Source organism: Lepisma saccharinum, chromosome 2 (assembly GCF_977018435.1).
Source record: "Lepisma saccharinum chromosome 2, izLepSacc3.1, whole genome shotgun sequence".
Classification (NCBI taxonomy): domain Eukaryota; kingdom Metazoa; phylum Arthropoda; class Insecta; order Zygentoma; family Lepismatidae; genus Lepisma; species Lepisma saccharinum.
The window spans coordinates 1,617,114-1,636,137 of record NC_139230.1 but is presented as its reverse complement, the minus strand read 5'-3'; the positions used below and the strand labels follow the sequence as shown (position 1 = coordinate 1,636,137).

The 19,024-nt window shown below is 43.1% G+C and overlaps 1 protein-coding gene across 6 annotated transcripts in view; it reads left to right on the top strand.

Annotated features, from left to right (window-relative positions):
- The window catches only part of LOC145983853 (prestin-like), a 327,363-nt gene that overhangs the window by 164,352 nt on the left and 143,987 nt on the right, over positions 1–19,024 (top strand). Inside the window, exon 1 of one of the 6 annotated variants that reach the window (XM_083116902.1) lies at positions 12,596–12,624. The exons of the other annotated variants lie outside the window; for them this stretch is intronic. The gene's annotated coding sequence lies outside the window, so the exon portion shown is untranslated. Of the gene's footprint in view, positions 1–12,595; positions 12,625–19,024 lie in introns of those variants that run through there. 6 annotated transcript variants of the gene reach the window in all.

Sequence of the window (19,024 nt, the reverse complement as noted above, 5' to 3'; positions counted from 1 at the left end):
GATGGAGCAGCATGCAGAGCTACAAGTAACGGCACCAAGACCCACAGTTGAAAAAACAAGATCAACATCTTGTTCATCGACATCGGACGAAGAATTTACCCCTTCTCCCCCCATTGGGCGTAACGCTCACCCGACCCGGAGGGACCCCCCGGACACGGTCTCATCGCCGCCTTCGGAAACACTGCAAGCTCAGCACTCCGACCACCAAATGATCTACAAATCACTAATGGAACTCATACCGACCTTATGGGCATCCGTGCAACAAATATCAAATATACGAGAACAAACGAAGCTCATCCAGCGAATTCAAGCGCTCACAACTAGAGGCCTGCATAGTCTGCCTTTTACCTACCCACTGCCCGCTTGCCCGCGAGGACAGGTATACCTGCTCGCCTGCCCACGGCAACGAGTCGACTTGCGTCTTTACCCGGGTTCTTGGTCTTCAAGGCGCTCTGCGTTTACAAGGTAACTGGGCATTCAACAAGACCCGGGCGCCTGCAAAACCTGCTGGAAGGAAACAGCCCTCCGGCAGCGTGTCGCTCCAGGTGTTTCATCACCACGTGGACGGCTGCAGCCAGTGTTGCCTACTTACGTAGCTACTAAATCCTACGAAGTCCTAGGAGGAGCTCTCTACGCTAAGGAGAATTTATATACTTAGCGATTTCAGTTCAGCGTAAGCAGTTTTTATCTTATTGCCAGGAAATGCACGCAATATTACAGCTTCATTTATCTAAATGAATGATCGAGCAAACAAAAATCTCCTCACTGAAAACTAATTGTTTTTCATTGCATGGTGCCTTAACCAGGCACGCAGTGGCGCAACCAGAGGGGGCAGGGCGCATTGCTCACAACCTTGGACGGAAATTAAGTCTAGCGGAGGTGTCAGGGTGGGGGTCAAACATTAAAGTACAAGAAAAGACAGGCTAGCAGAATTTAAGAGTAGCAGGGCTAAAGGGTACTCAAGATGGAATTAATTTTCATATTTTTCTTGCATTTTCATTCCAGATGGCCAAGGGCACCCCTTGATTTCAAATTTTACGAAAGTACAAATATATTATAAAATATTATACAGTCTCATCAAGTTCAATGCCGTAGCAAAGGGGTAGCGGGAGTCGGCCCTGAGCGCCGAACGATCTAAGTGAGAAAAGTTTTAAAACAGAGAATGCTATGGCGGCCCGTGATATTATTTGCTATTAATGTTGGTTTGTTACGAGTTGGATGAATTGATTATGTAATACGTCGCTCCATGTGAAAAGAAAATATTGTAGATGGAAATTTTACATGCCATATGTATGTACATTCGGAATGCATTTATCATGCACATTCTTTCTTTCAAAAACAGTTTGTATGCTTGTTTTCCATTATTAGCTAATGTGAAATTGACGTGTTGAAAAAAAATATTTCTAATCCTCTGTTTCAACACAAATACGTGACAACCGACTTCTACCCCCTTTTTGCGTGATTTATGAGGATAATAATGCCTTTCATGCTACTTTATTACTATTATTGTGATTGTTGTTGTTGGCACGTTTATCCAAGTACTTGAACCCCCCCCCCCAAACGAGGGTAACGGCAATGCCCCTGGCTGGCTACGGCCCTGGTGTTCGCAGTAGAACAGTGTGTTGTTCGACTCGCGACCTCAGCGTCGAATGTGACATGTTTCAGTCCTGCCCTATATCACTATATATACGTATATTGGTTGTTTACGACATATACTTATGGATCCTGTGCCACGGAAAACCTATTTCAATGTGTGTGTGTGGGGGGGGGGTAGCAACATTCGTAAATCTCATTTCATTGGTGATGTGGCTTACGAAGCTTTGAGTTCCCTTTTTTAAGTAGTGAAAATCTATTGCAGTTGGCAACACCGCAGAACGGTGTGGGCCCGGTGCAGTTCCTACTAGAAGCAACTACGTCATGCAGAGGGAGGGGCCTGCAGTTGATGGAAAGAGCGAACTGAGACCTACTAGGTATCGTAAGACTGCGGGTACCCGGCGGGTCTACAATGCCTGCCAGGAACGATCTGGGCAGGTGGGCAGACAAGCTGCTCAAGCGAGGGTGTTGCGCAGGTTGCATGGCATTTCAGGAGCGATGTCTCGCGAACGGGTCTGCTCCAGGTCTTGTGCAGGCCTCTGCTCACAACCCATCTGTTATCAATACTAGCAGGTTGATTACCTATCCTTTGACACCCAGGTGTTCCTAACACATATAGTCTTCAACCAAATTTTCACCTTTAGATCTTTTTCGGTCTTTTTCCCTATCGACAACATGAATATATTACAATGGAATGTAAACAGCTTTTTCGCGGGAAAATTGGAACTACTGGATCTCATAACGGACTATCGTCCAAAGATCCTTTGCCTTCAAGAAGTAAAAGGAACGCATTCAGAAAGTTATCGGGTTGGACACTACAATATGTATGGTTCCCCCAATACGAATACCGGTACCGTACTCTTTGTGCACGAAAGCGTATTTCACTCACCTGTACAAATTCCACCTCGATTAACGTTAATTAAAGACTTTCATGTAGATATTTCCGCAGTTCGCGTCCGGGCCTGCCATTTACACATAACAATAGTCTCCATATATGTCCCATCGCACCATAATTCCCAACGTATCACGCCAGTCAATTTACAAGAACTTGTGAACGACTTACCGAGCCCCATCATCCTTATGGGTGATTTCAACGCCCACTCACCCTTATGGGGGGAGGGGACAAAGAGGATCGCCTCGGGACCGCAGTACGAACATGGATTCAACAACAAGATTTTATAGTATATAATGACAACACGCCCACGCACTACCCGAGAAATGGCAATCGGCCATCCAGCATCGATCTCACCATTTCCTCCCAGGAATTATTTACTCACTTTTACTGGTATAAAGATCCTGACCTTCGGGGCAGTGATCATAACCCAATCTTTCTACTCAATACTCAGAGCCTCCCGCATACTCCAGTACCACAACGTAACAAAGTTCCGGTGAAAAGATGGCGGACAGCCACAATTAAGTGGGATTTATTCGCACCAACGTTCGAGTCTCAATATCACCACGACGATGATTTTTCCGAATCCGAAATATCTTATGCGCAACTTATCACCTCGCTAACTACCACTCTAGATATCTGTGGGCAGCGCCAATCATTCATCAAACGCGAAACATATCCCGATATTCGATGGTGGAACAGCACTTGCGCACAAATAAAAAATTTGAAAAAATTCCGGTGGAAAAATTACGGTCGGGCCCCAACACAAGACAAGTGGATCGAGCTCAAAAAATTACAAGAACAAGCACAAAAAACATATTTGAAAGCGAAACGGGAAGCGTGGAAACGTTTCTGTCAATCACTCGATCGCCGTGAAACCATTGGAACAATTTGGCGAAAATTTAACAACTTTCGCAAACCTCACATAGTCAAACAAAACAATCTCACACGAGAGTGGGAAGCGGAATTCATGGATATAATTACACCACCTTTCGTGACCTCGCGACCTATTTCTCGCACACCCACCGATGCCAACTTCACACCAGAATTTCCCGCAGTAACAATTTCGGAACTACGATCCCTCCTTCAATCAGTTAAAAATACTGCTCCTGGCTACGATGGAATTACATACGAAATACTTCGTAATATACCTGACTTTGGCCTGGAAATCATAGCCAACATATACAACAATATATACCGCGGCAAACAGATCCCGGTGGACTGGACAAAACATCTCGTCATTCCCATTCCCAAACCCAACAAACCCAAGAATGAAGCTAAATCTTATAGACCAATTGTTCTTATACCAGTCCTAGCGAAATTATTCGAGAAAACCCTACATTCCAGAATTACTTGGAACTTAGAGAAAAGAAAATACTTTCCCCCTACTCAAATGGGCTTTAGGCTGGGATTGGGCAGCCAAGACGCTATCACAACACTAACAGTGGCCGTGCAGAATAGTCAGGTAACACGCGATTACTGTTTCGGTATTTTTCTAGATATTGAAAAAGCATACGACTCCGTACCCATAGATCTCCTCTGCACACACATCGCCCAACTTCACATCCACCCCAATCTCGCACACATTGTATGGCAATTATATCATGCGCGCAATTCAGTCTATTGGTTTCAGGACAGACTGGCTGGCCCCCGACTACAAAGTCACGGGTTACCGCAGGGATCCCCACTCAGCCCATTACTTTTTAATATTTACACACAACGATTACACACACCGATGCTAGGGCAATTCCAAATCCTTCAATTTGCCGATGATTTTTGCTGTTATTTAACCACTCCCGATGCCACACAGGGCTTACTGGCCACTCAACACCTCCTTCGTAACTTAGACAATAAATTCCGCAATTTGGGTTTGACAATTTCTCGTACCAAATCTCATATCATCCTATTTAACTTACGACCTCGATCTTGTTATCCAAACACCATAACACAGATCGGGGACATATCAATCGTAGAAACCGGCACATATTTGGGGGTCCGGTTTGATCGAAAATTAAATTGGCACGTCCATATCAACTACCTTGCACAAAAAGGACGCCAAATCAATAACATTTTAAGATGTCTTGCTACTACTCGCTGGGGGAGTCACCCCTATGTGATGCTTTTATTCCACAAATATTGTTTTCGGTCGCTCTTTGATTACGCAACGGCCGCATACGGCGGGGCACACGTCAAGCAGCTACAACGATTGGATACCTTGCAACGTCAATCGTTACGAATTTGTCTCGGCACAATGAAATCAAGTCCCAACATTAGCGTCTATCTGGAAAGCCACGAAGTTTCACTCATGCACCGACGTCAATCGCTTACCACCCAATTCTTATTAAAGACATGGGAAAATCACGTGCACCCATTCAAAAAGGCATTTGCAATACAGCGACAATGGGAAACCGCTCAGGTTCTCACAGCAGACGATCCTTCATATTACTTCCTGCATTGCTATGACATAGACCGGGAGGCCTATCACAAATCGTTTACATTCACACAACACTTGCTATACCAGCTGTCAGGCCCACCAGTCACACCCCCGGAAATTCATTATATAGATAGAGGACCACATCATTCCTATCGGGAACGATGGCCCACGGCGAATTTTATTTACACCGATGGATCCAAGAGCGGCAATGAAGTGGGCTGCGCTTACTATGCAGTGGAGACGGATGATGTCCATCAATATCGATTGCCATCCGACACGTCCATATTTTCGGCGGAAAGTTATGCCATATTTCGCGCCTTGATTTACGCCCACACCCAGGGATACCCACACACTCTTATTCTGACGGACGCACTCAGCGTCCTCCAAACCCTAGCACGTACGGGAGCAGCGTCTTACCGAATGACTGTCTTCATTTTCTTAATACTACAACAAGTCTCAAAAATCTGTTCCCAGGGCCGCAGGGTGACGTTTACATTTATCAAAGGACATAGCGACCTAAACGTCCTCCAAGATCGAATAGACGCCTACGCGAAAAGGGCTCGAGAGGCAGAGCAAGTAATACAACTGCGATTGCCATACACCGACCTACTCCCACGCGTACGAAAAAAAATCCAATCAAATTGGGATGCTTGGTCTGTTCAAGAACTAGCCCAAACCACCACCTACAAAGGGGTAGCACAACTCGGCACCAGGAACCCCTGGTTCCGTTCTCTGAACTTGCCCAGAGAAGTAATAACACTTGCACTTCGCCTACGCACAGGCCATGTACAAACACGACAACACCTGGCGAGATTACAGTTAGCACCCAATCCTTCGTGCGGCTGCGGCGCAGATATCCAAACTATCAATCATATCTTTTTCCAGTGCCCGTTACGCGAGCAAGCACGAACCACACTTGATCAGTGCCTGGCTAGAATAGGAACACCATTCCCTTTGTCCATTTCGACTTTACTACACAACCCCAGTCCTGCAGTCCTGTGGTTTCTATACGGATTCCTCCGTAAACACAACACCAGGTTGTAAACACACATTTATTGATCAACATTGCCTACCCTCAAGGCCGAGTGAACATCGAAAAGCAAGCAGACCTCCGGAGCGTGTCCGCCGGGAGCGGATGGATACGGATCTTGGAATAAGAAGATGAGGGACTTGGAACAGATCTCTTAGTGCGGGTTGTCAGACATGGTCTGTCCAACCCTTCAGTACCGTTGTCCAAGATCGCCCCAGTTCAGGTGATAAGGGACATAACCAAGAAGAAGAAGAAGAAGTGCTGCCAGTGTTTCGGTGGGGCACCGCTCTATTCACTTGGCTTACGGGAAGAAAACAAAGTGCACACACTTTCTCTTCTATACGCTCTGGTAATACTACTAAAACCAAAAATATAGGGTTTTGTTTTGTTCTTCGCGTATTACTGAAAACAAATAAAATGTTATCAGTAATTTATCCGCATACAAAATAGGCACTTTCCCATTTCCCATAAGATTTAGCTCTATATGAATCGTGTTATTGCGGTGTATACACGGTGTCCCATGTAACTTGACAAATCGAAATATCGCGAGAAATATGCATCGAACGAAAACATCCCGCCAACCCCGGGGGAGGGGAGGGGCAACCTTGAAATGTTAAAAGGGAACCCCTATTTTTTATTGCAGATTCAAATTCGACGTCCGAAAATTCATAGGTTTTGTCTGACACATTTTGTTCCATTCGTTCCATTGTTTGTTCCATTTGTTTGCCCCCCCCCCTTCTTCCCGCTATGCGCGACTTTGATCGAGAGAGAGCTGGGACAGGGTATAGACTCGCACCTCCTCAGTGCACATCTGAGTGCCTCGTCTTGAGAAAAATATTCCCGATTTTGAGCGACAGCCATGCTGGTCTCTGCTGCATAGTCTCGCCTTGTTGGGGTGCGGTGGAAACTTGCTTGATATCTTAACGTTCACTCGAGAATAAAACATTAAAATGCTGACCAAGGCAAACTTTTTATAGTATAAAAAATATACATAAAAACGTAACGTTTCCACCCTCTAACAGGGTCTTCTTCAGACGAATATTCACAATAAATCGATGAAAGATACAACCATCATCTTATACAGGGTGAGGCAAAAAGATGTTAATACTGTGTGGGAGACTAAATATTTTTTTGTTTTTTGCAGATTAAACCATGGCGGCCCGATATTCCATTGAGGAACGAAGGAAGATAGCTGCCTGGATGGAGGTCTTCCAGTCTCCACGCATCGTACAAGAAACATTCAAGGCCTGGACCGGACGGGATGCACCATCGCGCCTGACAATTGGTAGGATCTACGAGAAGTTTGTCCGGACGAGGTCCGTTCAAGACGATTGCGAGGGGAACAGCGGTAGAAAGAGATCTGTCCGAACGGAAGAGAATATCATCTGCGTCCAGGAAGCGATCTTAGCCAGTCCAACCAAGTCCACGCGCAGGCTTTCTCTAGAAACTAACATTTCGCAAAGGTTAGTGATTAGAATTTTGCATCGTGACTTAGGAATGAAGCCATACCACTTGCAGATTGTGCAGCAGCTCACAAACGCGGACAAGCAAGCACGTGTGAAGGCTGTAGGAATTCTCTTGGAAATGGTGAACATTAAGCCTGACATTCTGTTCATGTTTTCTGACGAAGCAACATTCCACGTCAGCGGTCGTGTGAACAAGCACAACTGTATCATATGGGCGACTGAGCACCCGAAGGAAGTTCGAGAGCACATGCGGGATTCCCCTAAGGTGAACGTTAGGTGTGCCGTGAGAAAATTTGGAGTGATTGGACCGTTCTTTTTTGAAGAACAGACCGTCAGGGGAGAGAATTACCTTTCCATGCTCAGCACGTTCATGGAGGAGAACGTACCACTTGCCATTCTCCAGCGAGGGTACTTTCAGCAAGACGGCGCCCCTGCCCATTACAGTCTGCTGGTTCGGAATTACCTGAACGACACGTTCGGTAAACGCTGGATTGGTAGAGGTGGTCCTCTCCCATGGCCAGCACGTTCACCCGACCTGACGCCATGCGATTTTTGGCTGTGGGGCATAGTCAAGGATCGGGTCTACGCCAGCAAACCTCGTAACCTAGACGACCTGAAACACCGCATCACTCAGGTCATCGCTGGAATTCCTGCCCAAATGGCCAAGAGGGCCTTACAAACAACAATGAACAGACTCAATGAGTGCGTTCATAGGGATGGGTGCCAAATTGAAACCCTGTAACCAAATCCCTGCTTGTAATTGAAAGTGATTAAACACCCATTTATTGTTGACATCTTTCTGCCTCACCCTGTATATACACTCCCAGTACAGGGTCCATACACAAAAGCAAGATGATGGTTGTATCTTTCATCAATTTATTGTGAATATTCGTCTGAAGAAGACCCTGTTAGAGGGTGAAAACGTTACGTTTTTATGTATATTTTTTATACTATAAAAAGTTTGCCTTGGTCAGCATTTTAATGTTTTATTAACATGGAAACAAGGCTTAACAGTGTTATCATTCGACAGAGTGAAAGTGCATTTTTATTGGATTGCTGCAATGGTCATATGATTATAATTGCTACATCCCAAGAAAAACCTGCGGAAAACAATTCACACCTACAAGCTTTTCAGTTACAACAAAGATCGAACTCGGCCATTTGTATTTGTTGAACGGTTCTTAAATGCCGTTCGCTATTAGGCTTTGAAGGTATTTTTACTCCTTTAAATGCAGAGGTCGCACACGAGCAACGAGAAAATTGACATGCTGGTTATTAATGGTATAATTGATTGATTGTTTTAAGTCCACTTTATGCACATAAAGGCTAATCGGGACTGGACCTACAGTTTAAAGTTGGATCCGAACCACTATGTGCCTCACCGGGTATCGAACCCGGGACCCCTTGATTACAAGGCGACGACGCTACCACTACGCCATTGGGGAGGCCTTAAAGGTATAAGAATGGGACGAAAGGAGAAACACTCGTTTCTCCATTTTTGCATGTTTTTGTATTTTTAGTGTTCTTTGCTAAGAGAGAATATGATTTGAGAAATCTCTGCTACGAGTATAGTTATGTCAAAGATTTAAAAAAATAGGTACACGTGACGTCTTTTCCAAATGTAAAGCACTATAAACATTTCCTTTTTTTGGACCGGCCTGGTGAAGTGCTTTGGGCGAGTGGCCCTGTTGTCTCCCCCTCCCCCCCAAACACGAATCTGTTCTGTTATTTGGCATAGAGTATACCATTTTAATCTTTTAAATTTCTGTGGTCCTCGCAAATTGATAGTGACTGTAAGTATACCTTCATATGCCCATCACAACTTTTAACTTTACATTTTAATTCTCGGGTATTTTCAGCGAGATCAGTTTATCATGAAACCTATATTTTTCCATAGGTTACAATTGAGGAAAGTAAAGTCTGAGAATCCGATTTAATAATAACTTTGTCTCTGAAGACGGACATCCTCATACAACATAAGAGCAATAAAATGTGCTTGACACCTCAAACAGCTTGACGATGTCACTGGTGTGCATCGCTCCGTGTATTTGCAAGAAAAGCCATGTTGATTGTAAATACCGTGACAGTCTGTGTTAGGTGCAGTAATGTTGAATGGTTTCACGCTGACAAAAATATTTTCGAAATTAACACAATATATGAACAGTATTTCGATGAAATTCACGAGAGATTTTCTTACATTTTTTTTCTGCAAAAAGGATCATTTTGTGTTCAGGACTGCCTAAATTTGTTTAAAGAGCCTTTTGCAGTTCACCACTGCTCACTACAATGAAGACTCGTAAAGAACCGTAAACTGAATATTTATTGAAAAAACACAAGGAAAGCAAGCTTACATATACAATAATCGATGGTGGGTCTCGGTAGCAACAAAGGAGAACAAAGTGTTCACAGGAGTAGTATCTCTCGGATTCAGTTACCGTGCGTGCGTAGGAAATGTAACATATTGATCAACTTTCTGGCTTTCCATATGTGTAACTGCATATAATATGTATGCATGTGTATATTCATATATTATATATTACATATATAATACTATGTTACATACATATATATAGTTCTATTCATTCATTTTGACTATGCTTAGTTGCTCATTTGTATTTTTTTGCTTATGTTTTTTTGTTGTTGTTTCAAAAAACATAATCCTTCTAATAACAAACTTACCACTGAATTATAACTATGTAGGCTTTTGAGAAGGTGATTATAAAGTTCAGTGTTTTTTTTTATTGTGTGTAACAAAATGGATTGTTATGTCGGGGTTTTGTTACATATATATATATATGTATGTATGTATGTAATATTATTTTTAAGTAGACAATACTTGTGTTCAGAAATAGTTATTTAAAGTAGTCTATGTGAAATATCGCATGCTATTAACAGAACTTGCAAGAAACTTATAAAGCATACTAAAATACAGCTTGTGAAAGAAAATGTGGTTTCTGTGCAGACTATAAACGAACAATATTGAATAGACTTGCGACCACCACTACAAAAAAAAAAAGATGCCCTTCCACACCAGAGCTGCTTCTGCCACACTGGAAACTTGTTACACTGTAAGCAAATTGATCACAATATCATTTCAGGAGCAATAGTTCCACGCTGTTGCGGTTCTATTCAGAAGGCGTCTCGTAATCAACCTTGTATTTTACCTGCCTGGGTTATCGGGACAGTTTGTGTACATTTCCGTGTTTCTCGACACGAATTTAGTAGCAGACACCCACAACCACAACACACAAACTTATTTGATTTTCTTACGAGATGTTGAAATTTGAACATGGATTTATATCACGTGGTCTAGTGTTAGCTAACGCACAATGGAGATAGCTGCGCTCTCACCGAGTTGTTGCGAAACCTTCTGCTCGCAGGAACTCTCGTTTGGAATTGTGAAAAAGGTAAGATGTTTCGTTAATTTACTTGAAACACGTGACATGACATAGAGCAGATATTCTCGAAGTCCGTTGGGCAATTTTGTTGAAAAGTTGCAAATCGTATCAAGGATCAACCAATTTTATCCCCTAAAAAGTCAACAACTGTAACTCGGAAGTTTGATACTTTGGTAGGCGTCACCAGCGCCTGAAGTGGAAATTGTTGCGTGGGGGTGTTTGTTCCTGCTTTGGGGATAGGCTAGGTGGTTTTCTATGGTGGAGAAGCTTTGCGTAAATTTTCCTGCAAGGGGAAGGAGGGGTCGCATCTGCCCTTAATCCCCTCACTTAATCACAAAATGATATTGTGATTTTCACTGAGACGCGGAGAAACGCGGCAACAGAACTTCTGTTGCCTGCTTCTATTGTAATCAAATTGTGTAACGCCCGCTACAGGGAAACGCGCGGAACCGAAGCAGGAATTTCCGTGCCAGAAGTCTGTAGGTTATCTTAAAGGTTATCGCTCACTGAGGAGCCGGAAACGCGTCTGTTGCGTTGTGTTGCAGCGTTTCTCCGCGTCTCGGCGTCATGCTTTGGGTTCTGGCTACGAGACGCGCGTAGGTTCGAGTCTCCTGGGGGAAGCTTAACGACTTTTCTCCTGAGATTTCGGCCCGTGTATGGGACAGTGGCCACCCACCATAGTGAGGAATTTGGGGAGCTACGAATAACTAGCGTAACCCGGCCACGGAAACCTACGACGACGACTGTGGGTTCGTCGTGCTGGCCACACGTCATACTTGGGAGATGAAGGGAGCGCCACCAACCATAAAACTAGCCCTGCGTGCAAGAATGCATTTGCCTCACCTTCTCCCTGTTTACTGTAAGCGAGAACCTCATTAAAACGATCCAAGTATTCCTACTCCTTAATGCTACGCAAAGAGTGTTTTGGCATCACACTCACGCACACTGTTAAATGTGTTTATCAAGCCAAGATCTATTCCCGAGTTCTCGTTTTATACTGAAGCTATGAGGAGTCATTATTTCCATTCCTCCTAGACTCTGGTAAAGATTTGTCAACGTTAATTGTAGGAATTCCTAACAGTAGGCCTAATTGGGAGCATCTTCGGGGATAATGCGTGGAAGAGAGTGAAATAGAAAAACGGAGGACAGCGACGTAAGTGACTCGACCACTGCGCTCTCCAAATTGCGTTCTCTTTTCAGGAAGATAAAGACGTATGTACCCCCCCCCTCGCTCCCTCCCTCCCCTCCCCTCTCTCTCTCTCACTCCAGATTTTCCTCTTATCTTTTGTAGGAAGCAAGGATTTCATCAAAGTTGATAATCGTACCCAGCAAGTCGTCTCTCTTTCACATTACTTTGGCTAGAAGGGTGACCTCTCCGAACACTCAAATGCCAACCTCTCTCCTGCGTATTACACCCTTGAAACTGCATTCTCGCAAGCCAACACGTCTTTGACACCTGCAATTAACACATTCAGAATAATCCTTTGAATGTTACTGAAAAATGAATGGAAAAGGCTCGAAATCGGATGAAAACTAGTGCAACAATTGCAAAGTAAGGTGACTTTGTTGCCTAAAAATGAAGGATAAAGACACGAAAAATGATCAGAATAAGTGTGTGGGTCTGTGTTTTGTGTGTCCGTGTGTTTGTGTTCGTCCCTTCATCACTTTCATCTAATTGCCATTCAATTTCATCGTCGCCACAGCCAAAACCAGCAGAAAAGCGACTTAAAATATAACAATCAGTTGAGTCTGCCACAGCTTACTTTTCGACAAATGGAATTTCATTACTTCATAGCACTTCAAAAGTTAAGGTAAATGGTTTAATCTTCTTGTATTTAGTCCTGGTGTATTCTCCCTCTTAAATGGACGCATCTCCTGTTGTGATAAAATGACATGGTTGATGTGAGTTCTTCATGTATAATTTCTCTCCGATGGCATAACGTTGTCGCCTTATAATGAAGGGGTCCTGGGTTCGATCCCCCGGTGGAAGCACAATGCACCCTGGTTCGGACTCCACTTTAAACTGTAGATCTAGTCCCAGTTAACCTATCTGAGAATAAAAGTGGGCTTTAAGAAACCAACCAACACACAAAATCATCATACGATTATTTTGTGACAACTTCTTTTCTATTCAGCAGCATCTAGAGATTCTGTTGACATCTTTCTCTGAACCTCTCATGCTTCTAAAGTCTGAATCTTTTAATCGTGGCTGATTAAGTCTCTGACGCTCTCGAGTCAAGCTTTCCTTCCATTCCTTACCTCTCTTTTAAATCTAAAGTTATCATAAGAAAAATCACATAATTGTGTAACTGGTAGAGTATGTTGAAAGAGGCCTTCCAAATAAGATTAGCCACTCATTACAAAAAAAGAAAAAGAAAAAGTAAAGTGCTCCCCTGTGGATAGCACCACGCCATGAAGGCGTATAGGGGGTGTGGGGGTAACGCCCCACACTTTCTTGATCCGGTCGTGAGTGACCTGACCGCCTTTACCCTCTAGGGTTTCCCCCAGGTACCCATGTTATTCGACGCTTTCCCCAGAACTGTTATATTAAAATTTAGTCACCTCGGTATTGTAGTGATTATTATGATTGCTTCGGGTTCTTATTAATTACAACTAATATCAAATTGTTATTTTAGATACATGTAGTTATTTGAAGATGGCAGTTATATGAAAATTATGTGATGAAATAATGAAAGCGACACGTCAAATTACCCATACCTTCCATGGTATTCCAATATGGACTCAATATAAAAAAAAGATCGAAATAATTTCAGCTGGAGGAAGCCACGAGAGGAAGAGGTTTTTATTTGTTTATTAGTAGATTACTTTGATTGTAGGCAAGTCGAAATTTATGTGGAGGCCCGGGGCTGACATCAATAACACCCCTCTCCCATTTATACTCTGTTTCAGTTGTAATTTTTACGCCAAGTTATATAAGATGGTTGGTTACACTTTTTAATATTATTCCACATTCCAAATATCTCTTTTCCATTGTGTGATACTTTTAATTTTTTTTTCAGTGATCATACACCACACAATTGTGCGCGTCCCGTAAAGCCTCCTAGCCCTGCGGTTGCTTTTAATCATGGAAGTTGCATCACATTTTTAAAAAGAACTCGGGTAATACCTTTCGCTATTCAATGACAAAATTAAGGAAATCGAAAGAAAATCTTAAATTAATTTAATTCAACAAGATATTTGCTCTAATTTTTGTAAACTTCTCACTAGATAATTGTTTCGCCAAATAACAGCAAAGCTTATTATGGTTTGAAACTTTGGAACTATTCTGTTATCGATAACATCCACAAGGAAAAATGCATGGAGTGAAGTTCAGAATATCCTTTTTTATATTGAACCATTCACACTTCTAAGTGTGTATATTTATTCTAGGGCAGAGCCGATACCACTTTGAACCGATACTTATACAATTCCAATTTAAAATAACAAAAAGTATATATAATATGTGTGTGTGTAATTATTATTATATTTTATACGTATGCACGAATAAGAGAGGAAAGAGGAGTTTACAGGATTCTTGTTGGGAAACCTGATGGTAAGAGACCTATAGGAAGGCCAAGACGAAGATGGAGGGATAACGTTGAGATGGACCTAAAGGAAATCGGTAGGGATGGAAAAGAGTATATAGATCTTGCTCAGGATAGGGACAGATGGAAGGCCTGTGTTGCTGCAGCCATGAACCTTCGGGTTTAAGAAGGCGAGAGACTTAGTTATACGTATGCATTTCTGACGAGGGGCGATGAATAAATAAACCCACCAAACGATGCTCTCTTGAAACGATACATCTCAACTTTACAGTCTTTTTTAGATCAGTGGCAATCGATCAGATGTTTCAAATATGAGAGAAATTTTAAGAGAAGCTAAGAACGAGATAATCATGACGTCGTCGTCCCTCCTCCCAGGGGCGATTCCTCCATGTAAGAAGTGAGGAACTTCCTACAGTTCATTTATACTTATTTCCAGTTCCGTACTTTTTAAGTTTAATGCGCGTTATAAAATTATGAGTGCAATGTAGGCTTGCTACTAAACTGTCAAGAGTCAATCTGCTTGCTATCACTCGCTCGCTCCAGATCTGCTGCCGAAAGACCGTCTTTGCCTGCCGCTGAGGAAGGTTTCTCGTCATACTATAACCAGATGGGCGAGGGGCAGTGCAAGGGAGGGAGGGTGTTGCCCAGTTTTACGAGACCGCGAGGAAGCTCTAGCAGTTTCCTCAAGCAGTGATGCCAACTCTAGCATAATAGTTCTAAACCTAGCAAAATTTGAACTTCGTAGGCACCTAGCTCTCTTTGTTTGGCATAATGGGAAAATCCAGCATGACCTCAAAAACGGATGTCCCTGGAAAATAGAGAAATTGTACTCTAATGTAGATATTTCGAGAAGATATATATTTTTAAAAAAATCTCCAGATCTTGATTGTACTTTACCAGCGGACCTGTTTCAAACAAAAGGAAGTATGCCGACCAAGGGACAAGCTTTTACAGTCCATGGTCCATCCTCTTGTTTTCATCTTTTAGTTATCCTCCCCGATTTAACAACTAAGGAACATTTTATAAAAGGAAATCGGTAGAAAGTTAGAGGTCACAAATAAAATAAACGGACGCCGTTATTAGTCGTCGAATTTTCTTCAACTTTTTTCAAGCACTTTACTGAACTCATGTTATTGAATGGTCCAAATTCCTAATGTTGCTTAACTACAATAAATAATCAATATCGCAGTTCACAGCTCCAAAATAGCTGCATAAATTGAACTTGAAACTATTACAGTCATCAGAAAATGATAACGACAAATTAATAATAATAGACCCCTAATATAATTTTATCGCATTTAGCGTAATCTAAGAGTTCAAACCAGAGATGGCCATTTGACTTCGGCCTTGCGAGGCCCGGCCTCCGAGTTGAAGGTCGGCCTCCTGCATCGCACGGCCTCAGCCTCCGACCTCACATGGCCTCAGCCTCCGGCCTCACAGGGCCTCAGCCTCCGTACTCCATCTCGGCCTCCGACCTCACATGGCCTCAGCCTCCGTACTCCATCTCGGCCTCCGACCTCACATGGCCTCAGCCTCCGAACTCCAACTCGGCCTCCGACCTCACATGGCCTCAGCCTCCGAACTCCAACTCGGCCTCCAGCCTCACAGGGCCTCAGCTTCCGAACTCCAACTCAGTCTCGGCCTCAGACGGCCTCAGCCTCCGAGCTCCAACTCAGTCTCCGGCCTCACAGGGCCTCAGCCTCCGAACTCCGCCTCAGCCTCACACGGCCTCAGCCTCCGAACTCCGCCTCGGCCTCACACGGCCTCAGCCTCCGAACTCCGCCTCGGCCTCAGCCTCGCAAGGCTTCTGGAGGCTGAGGCTGGGCCTTATGAGGCCCGGCCTCCGGGGGCTGGACGAACTGACAAGAAGTTGGCCAATTTCTTCTACAGATCATGGGAAATCCTGTGTGTGTTAAGAGAAGGGGCTAATGATTACACAATATTAAATTTAACATAGAATTTTACGAGGTATGGAACGTGTCTATATTTTCACTTTTTTCAAAACATAAGCACCTCAGTTATAGTCTGCTATCCTCGCGTTTCCTAACAGAGATGGTGAACAGGAGCGTACTTTCCTTTCCAGGAGGCACGCGACAACGACTGTACAATTTCTGGATGTGGTTCCTAGGTCCAGAAGTTACGGACTTTCTTTCCAGAATATACTCGACATAACATCTGATAAAAGTAAAACAGAGAAAAAGAAATGCAATCTACCCTCGAGGCCAAAAATCACCTCTGGCATGGCTCAACAACAACTGGTAGAAGGTGGGTTTCCTTTCTGAAGGACAAGGACAGTTTCACAATGTCCGAACTTCTTAAAAATTCCAGTAGTACAATCCATTGGAAGCGAGATGCAGATCGGATTCTGCTTTGGTGTAGTGAGAGTTGTTCATTGGATTTGCTTGCGAGGCCCAACCTCCAGCATCGCAAGGCCTCAGCCTCCGAACTCCATCTCGGCTTCCGGCCTCACACAGCCTCAGCCTCCAACCTTCAACTCGGCCTCGGCCTCACATGGTCTCAGCCTCCGAACTCCATCTCGGCCTCCGGCCTCAGCCTCAAAGCTCAAGGTCGGCCTCCGGCCTCACACGGCCTCAGCCTTGCAAGGCTCCTAGAGGCCGAGACTGAGGCTGAGGCCCGGCCTCCGGAGGCTAGCCATCTCTGGTTGAAATAGCACTTTTTCTTATCAGGAGGTTGTTATTGGCAAAGCTGTAATCAATCCACACATGATAGGCAGCTAACATTACAAATGCAATCGCTAGTCACGGACACTTCTGGGTTGTAACGATTCCATTGTTACAACCCAGAAGTGTACATGACTGTACAAGGTACAAGCGATACGTGTCACTGTGAAATTGAACGCATTTTCGAAAACGTCTCTCGGTCTGTTTAACAGAACTCCCTACATCCAAGAAAATCCACGAGTCGCCACTGCCTCCCCCTCCCCCCCGGCCATGTTGGAAAATTAGATCATGCCTCTAAAACAAAGGGATCACTCTTCCCAAACTATCCGTGAACCCAAAAATAATTGCGAATTACGAATTGCGAAAACCAATCTCGTCTCTATTTTGTCCTTTAACAAAGAGAATAAAAATTAGTAAACAAAATGTAAGGAGAGAATGAAACTTACCAGTCTCTTGCTTTTATATCAGGCGATTGACTTCAGTACAGTGATATTCCGACGTGACTTTACTTTCGATATATATACTATCGTCAAGTGATTTCTAAAAAAAATACATACTTTTTATCGTTTGGCGTGGAAGGAAATCCAAACCCATCACTACACTTTCCAGAAAGTAACTGCCATCATCTGTCGTCGTTCAAAGATAAATATTACCCTGCCCCGTTCCCTGCGCCGAAACACGCCTGCTGAAACCCAGTTATCCAGGTCGGTCGGGACAAACAAAAGTCTAAATTTGGAAAGGAAAAGGGAGATTAGCCCAGGTATTTGAATTTCCAAGAAAATTATATGTACTATGTCTGAGACACGTCAACCACTTTCATGGGCGATGATCTTTTTGACTGCGGGAAGTCTCTAAAGAGAGATGTCTGCAAACACCAAAGAAAGCGGAAGGATTAGCTATTGGTGCACCGATGTTTAGTTCAAACAGAACTAAACAGAAGCAGCGAACTCCTATGGGTATAATTTCGAATTGAGGTAAAACTGGAAACAGTAGAAATGGCAAGATTAAAAATGGCAAATTCAATATACCTATTACGATTTTACATGAAAATTGAGAAATTGTGTGTCTTGCATTTCACAGTTTGAAATTAAAATTTAATATCATTTTGGTGTATTTTAACATTAATTTGTCTTTAAATGGATACATTTTATGTGATGTTTCCAAAAATTATGCCCTTTATTTCTTTTGGCAGGAGTTACTGCCCCTATAGAATCACATGCTAATAAAAGGTAACCTTTGTAAATAATTTGAAGCATGTGTGATTGATGAAACTTAAGGGGGGTGCAGCATAGAATGGGTTTTCATCTTGACTGAAAACAAGTTTACGCTTTGCGCGCACCTGCTGACCAGTCACACATGTTTGTTACTAGTAGGACTTCAAGTCAGCCTTATCTAACCCCCTCGCACTAAGAGGGACGAACTTGTTTACTTTTTAAAAATGAACATTGTTAAATCTGGGAAAGCTGGAGATAAGCTCTTCTTTCTACAACAGTCTGATCTGAAGAATGTTATAAGGTGGAGGAACAATTTCAAGTGTCGAGAAATTCTAAAAACAAAATTATTGATCGCCGCGATCACCCATTTTTGTGTGAAGATATATAGAATTGATATAAAATTTTGTCCCCCCCCCAAAAAAAAATTCCCATGACGCGCAGGCGCGTCATGAAACTCCCCTGTGGGCACCCCTGGTTCTAATGATATGAAGATTCGAAATTAACATCCGTGCAATCCAAGTGAACCTAAAACACCAGAAGATTCGATTTGGATGATATAAGAGAACATTTCGTACAATATACTTGACAACTGCCAAAGAAGAAATCTAGGATAATTTATACCGACAGTGCTAACAAAAGAACAATGCAGCATTTCTTACGAGGAGTAGCACATAACCTAAAGTTGCAATGCATGTAAAGTGACGATATCAAAGGTGAATAAATAATGTTAGCTAAATACTGTAAAAGGTGACGAAACCCGAGGTGAATAAA